Here is a 6000-nt window from a genome sequence, read left to right as displayed (position 1 = left end):
TTCTGGTTTACAAAGCCCTAAAGAACTTGGGACCAGGATATCTGAGAGAGCGTCTTCTCCCTTACCAACGTGCCCAGTCACTGAGGGCATGCTCCTGGTGGTTCCACATGGACCTATGGCCTGACTGGAGTCCACCTGGAGAAGAGTCTTCAATGTGGTGGCCCCCTTCCTATGGAACTCCCTGCCTCTGGAGTTCAGGCAGGCACCAAAACTGTGATGTTTCCAGTGCCTCCTGAAATCATCTTTATTTCAGGAAGCCTTCCTTAACTGACCAGCCACGGTTTTTATCAGAATTCTGTGAGTGTTTAAAACAACAACAACAACAACAACAACTAATAATTTTTAACATGGAGTTTTATTCTTTTATCTTATCCTTGTATCCTCTATTGTTCACCACCCCGGAATCTGTCTAGATGTGGAGCAGTATATAAATGTGGTAAATAAATAAATAAATTAAATAAAGGCGTGTGTGAAACTTCCCACTGGCAATAGGATCCGTCCTTCCGCCTGGCTGCCGAAATCCAGTTAAAGGCTAGTCCCACCTGTTCAGAGAAGGAAATGTCATCTTCTCCTGTGTAGGTCAAACTGCACCTCGCACAGGGAAAGGGAAAGGGGTGGTCTGTGGAGAGGCAACGGCGGTGTTCAGTTTTCGGCGCGCACTGCTTCAGCGATGTGCGGCGCGGGCATTGGCGAGCAACGGTGTCGTCCAGGCCCTGCCCGCTTGGCTGCAGTGAATCTCTCGCTCTCTTTACTCCGAAATGTGTGAAATTTAACTTTTCTTTTTCTTCTCCCTCTTCATTTCTGGACTCTGTTCGGCTCGCTCTTTTTTAAGTTCCCCCTCAAGCAGAACTGTTCTCAGGGAAACATTCCATTTCGCAAGCGCTAACGGCTTTCCTCTGTGCCCTTGCATTAATGAGACCCGGGCCTGGACCTAATCGGAGAGAAGCCATGCACGTAATTGCTTGCATTTTTAATTCAGGAGGGTTATGATAGGAGAATCAAAGTCACACACTACCATCGCCGAGGCCGACTCCGTCACGGGCCATTGCCTTGGCCAATTTTCTTTGATTTTTTTTTTAAATATCTTTATTTCTTGCCCTCCCCTCTCCCATCTTTCTCATTCTCCTCGTGTGCATGTGAGGCGTCTCGCTTTTTATTTTTAAAGGCCAGACTGACCCCGGTCGGAGTTTCAAAGCCTCAGGCTCTGGCCTAGTCGCCGTCCCCTGCCCCCCAGTTGGTGACGGGAGATTATTCCACACCTGGGCCTGCCGTTGGGTTCTGGGAGACTGCCTCCGCCGACGCTCCCCCCCGGATCGAGTTCTCTGTGCCGAAAAGGCTGATGCGTCCAGTAGGAAACATGCTCGAGAAAGTGAGCAATTTTCACTGCACCTCCCCCAGGGCGGTGAAATCCAAGTTCTGCTTGGGAAACAGAAGAAAAATCAAATTAGGATCCCAAACAACAAATTCTGCCTTTAGCAAAGGTCTCCAGCTGGATCAAGACACTTTGTGTCTTGTGGGAAAGAAGTCTGAAAGGTGGCCAAAGTATTTTTTTTTTTTACAGCATCCCAAACTGTCTTGGGATGCTAGATTTAACTCCCTCTTTTTTGGAACTCTTTTATTAAGACTGCCAGGTTGATTGGATGCTTTTTATGCCTTTTCATTTCTCTCTGATCAAAATGCATCCACCCCTCTTAGTGTTGCCAGATTCTGTGCTACTGCATGCAAAACCTGCCAGGAACTGTCCTCAGAGACGTTTGTCATCCTCTTTTGGGAGATCGCAATATGATCATAAACTTTATAATATTGTTGCCCTATTCTTCTCCCCATTTTATCCCACCCTATGTTTTTATTTTACTTTACCTTGTGTATTCTATGTGTATTCCATGTGTTTTATGTATTTTCACTTGTCATGCTGGTCATTGACCATAATAATGATTGATTGATTGATTGATTGATTGATTAACTAACTCCCTCCAGTCCCTCACTCAGCCAACAGGAGCAAAAGATAAGATTCCTTCCACTCTCTCAGGATTGGAGTCCCATAGAAGTCTGGATTATGGGTGTATTTTATTTACAGGAGCCTGGTCCACAAGAGTCCAGGATGGACTGGTGACTAAGCAGGATCAAGGCTGAAAAGATGGTCCAGGCAAACAGAATTGGGCCTCATAACATTGCATGGTCACCTGTCATGGCAGAAACCAACATCACACCCTCCCAATGTGACAAACCACCCCACAAGAGTAGCCCCCTCTTCGACATCTACAAATTCTCAGCCCTTTGAATATTCTCAGAATATTGTCTGAATATTCTGTGTACCCCTTTTTGTCACCTCTTTTGGTGATGCATTTCCTCATTTTTGGCAATTGCATAAGTGGCCATTCTATTTAGCTGTCTTAATTCTGAGTCAAGTTGAAAGCTTCAGCTATGGGGCAGTATAGAAATATAATGAATGAATGAGTGAATGAATGGATGAAGTTTAATAGAAACTGAAAGCCTTTTTTTCCCCTAATTTCCACCATCATTGAACTGGGATCTTTGATTTCGTCTACACTTGAAGGCTGGCTAGAGAAAAGAGTGCCTCTAAGCATAACCAGAGTTTCTTTCCCTTGGTGTTAAGTATTATTACATTTATACCCTTCCTCCAGGAAGTTCAGGACAGCAGTCATTCCTCATTTTGTCTTCATTAACAACCTTGTGAGATGGATTAGGTGGAAAGGTAGCCACTGACTGACCCAAGTTCACTCGGTGAACTTCATGGCCAGATTTGGACCAATGAGACCTCTGTCCACAAACAACTACACCACGCTGGCTTCCGGCTGTAATTATAGTCAGATTTAGTTCTCGCTGAGGTGGACAATTTGTAACTGGATAGCGGCTCATGAGGTCACCTCTATGAAAGAAAGAAAGAAAGAAAGAAAGAAAGAAAGAAAGAAAGATCCCTGCACTTAGAAAATTAGCATATCAGGAAAAGGCTCTCTGACATGCTAGTTTTCTATGTGGGGCGAATATTTTTATATGTGTGAGCCCCCACATAGTCTGAAGTGGTATAGCCTACTTTTCAGGGCTTCCGTGCTTCTCATCTTATACAGCCTTTAATGGGCATATGGTTCGAATTTTCTCAGAAGTGATGTTTTGCTCTCCTCCTCCTCCTTTTTTTAAATTTAACAGAATCTTCCAGGAATGCCTCCTCTGCCGCGGTCAATTTATTCAGCCTGTCGAAATGGGTCCTTTCGGGTCTGAAGGTCACCGCATCTCGTTTCGGTTGCCCACGGCTATGTGCCATTATTCACTTCCTGTGTTTTTGAATTGCAGGCTGGCATTGCGGAGGCCACTTCATGACTGTGCAGGGTTATCTCACAAGTTGGAACAGGGATCCGCCTTCCATGGTATGTTATGGGACAGGCCGCGCATTATCCATAAATGGGTGTTCTGTTTAGTGAAAGAAAAGTAGCTTCCGAGGGTTATGATTCCGAATGAGAGAATCATTTCATTTCATTTCATTATTATATTTCTATATCACCCCATAGCCGAAGCTCTCTGGGAAGTTCACAAAGCTCTCTCAGGCTTCACAGTAGAGCGTGGCGTCTGGGTCAGTTCATACCGGGAGAGGCGTTCCGTCAGGTACTGTGGTCCCGAGCCGTGGTGGAGTGTTCTTAACCCTTTCACCATCAGCCATTTCCCTGCTCAAAATCACCCCCCCACACACACACTGCTGCCCCTCTTGGAGATGCTTTTCCCTCTCAGGGGTCTAATGCAGACACAGGGATCTGACTGATTACCTGTGCAGATCCACATCTGGAACGCTGTGTCAGGAGGGTGGGCAATTTTGGCAGCAAAACAGCTGTTGGGCAAAGAATTCAGTAACCAGTACTAAGGTGGCCGCCATGTCTCCTACCTTTACAGAGGACAATCCTCCATTTGAAAGGTTGCCAGAGGACAGCCTCTGTTTGAGGGACATTCCTCCTGTCCAAGTCCAGTTTAAAGATAAAAGGACGATCACAAGGGAGAGCGGCTGGGCCAGGTGTTAGCATCTGGACAGCAAATTGAGCAGCAGGTACACATCACCTGGTCACAGTCTTCCCCTCTATGGTGAGATGCATTGTATTTCTATTTAAATGATAGTAATTATTTCTGCAGTTGCATCTATACATATAAATTAGCGTATTCAGATTTTGTGCAAATCTGTGTCCCCCTTTTGCCCTCTGTTTTGGTGATGAATAAGTGAGAACCCTTTCCGTCACTACCCCCTCTGCCCAAAACAACAGCTTGGCGTACAGTAGATACAGTGACAAAAAATCAATTTAAATTCAGACATCCAGCCATCTTTTTTGAAAGCTATATAAGACGAGCCTTCCTGGATCCGAAAGCCCATCTAATCCAGAATCCCATTTCCCACATTGGCCAACCACAGGTCCAGCCCCAAAGATTTTGCTGCCTGAGGCAGAGTGGCAAATGGCTCGCGCCCCCTTCCCCGCCAGAGTCAAGGTGCATATTAGTTCCCAGTGTGAGCCAAATTCTTTTGGCACATGAGACAGAAAACCCTGCAAGCACTTCTCCCTGTCCCTGGCAGTAAAAATACCATAACCATGAAGTCAATGATTTTGGTTCTCACAACAGCCCACCGGGATGTTAAATTACCCACGGGAGCTGCCACATCATGCCAGGGCGCCTGTGGGAGCTGTTTTTGCATGGCACCTGCAGACACCTGGCTTGCCACGCCTTGCCGTGTCAAGAGAACCCAGGTGAAAGGGGTTGTTTGAGGATTAGACAACCCTCAAATAACCATAAAACAAACCATGAAGGTTATTTGAGGGTTCTCTAATCCTCAAACAACCCTTGCCACCTGGGTTTGCACAGCACAACCACCCATGGTAACTGCTGGCTGAGGCTTGCATATTCAAAATTGGGATGTTGTAGAAATCCGCAGCAGAACCAAATGAGTTCAGATTTTGATAAACTGACCAGCGGATTCTGCAGTGGAGCGTCTGTTCCCCTGTCGGGCAGAATCCGCCGACTTGCGGACTGTTTTTCTAACTGTTTTCCCAGTTTTTGCGCAAATTTGTCATTAAAAATACGCAAAAAATAATAATAATCCGGCCAAAAATGAACATTTCCTCATAGGCTAAAGCATGAAAATGCACATTTTGTCAGGATTTTGCACACTTTGGAGGAGTGTGTGCATTTTTGCATGTGAGAACTTGCACAAATGCGCATTCCTGCAAATTTGGGAACTAAAAAAAATCTGATTCTGTCAATGGGCGGACCATGGAATGAAAGGTGCCTGACAATCCACGAAACACAGTTGGAATAGATTTTACACAGTCCATAAGTCCCTAATTCAAAACGGAAGCCGCCCGGTACACCATTTCATCCTGAGGGTTAATTAACCCATGGTGGCTTATCATGATGCACGAACTGGCTCAATGACTATCTGCTGGCCTTTCATGACACCCAGAACTTGCTGCCTGGGGTGGCTGGCTCACTCTGCCTAATGGTAGGGCCAGCCCTGGTCAACCAGATGCCTCTCGGAAGCAGGACACGAAGGCAACAAACCTCTCCTGGTGCTACTCTCTGGCAGCGATAGTTAGCATACCTGGAGAGGATGCTTATAGCCATGTATAGACTTGTCCTGGCAAAATTATTTGTATGTTTTATTTATTTATTATTACATTTATATCCCTTCCTTTTGCAAGGAATCCAAGGCAGCTGACATGGTCCTCCCCCTCCTCTCCATTTTATCCTCATAACAACCCTGCAAGGTGGGTTAGGCTGAGAGTCAGTGATGGGCCCAAAGTCACCCAGTGAGCTGCATGGCTGAGCGTGGTCTCAAACCCGCATCCCCCAGAGTCCCAGTCCAACACACTAACCACCATTTATTATTTATTGGTTTGTTTTATTACATTTCTATACCCTGCAATAGCCGAAGCTGTCTGGGCAGTTCACCACAATTAAGACAATAAAATACAACATGATCAGCTACAATGTAAAAGTTTAAGAGTT

The 6000-nt window shown here is 45.6% G+C and overlaps 1 long non-coding RNA gene across 1 annotated transcript in view; it reads right to left on the bottom strand.

Moving 5' to 3' along the window:
* Positions 1 to 344: 344 nt before the first annotated feature.
* Positions 345 to 6000, bottom strand: part of LOC146334934 (uncharacterized) — a 29036-nt gene continuing 23380 nt past the window's right edge. The window contains exons 6-7 of the long non-coding RNA XR_014786192.1: positions 1260 to 1416; positions 345 to 931 (exon numbers count right to left, since the gene is read on the bottom strand). This is a non-coding gene — a long non-coding RNA (uncharacterized LOC146334934). The remainder of the gene's footprint in view (positions 932 to 1259; positions 1417 to 6000) is intronic.

Source organism: Heloderma suspectum, chromosome 16 (assembly GCF_057233095.1).
Source record: "Heloderma suspectum isolate Gila_16-S chromosome 16, 16-S_ref, whole genome shotgun sequence".
Lineage (NCBI taxonomy): Eukaryota > Metazoa > Chordata > Lepidosauria > Squamata > Helodermatidae > Heloderma > Heloderma suspectum.
The sequence above is the reverse complement of the archived record's forward strand: the minus strand, read 5'-3'. Positions and strand labels throughout refer to the sequence as shown.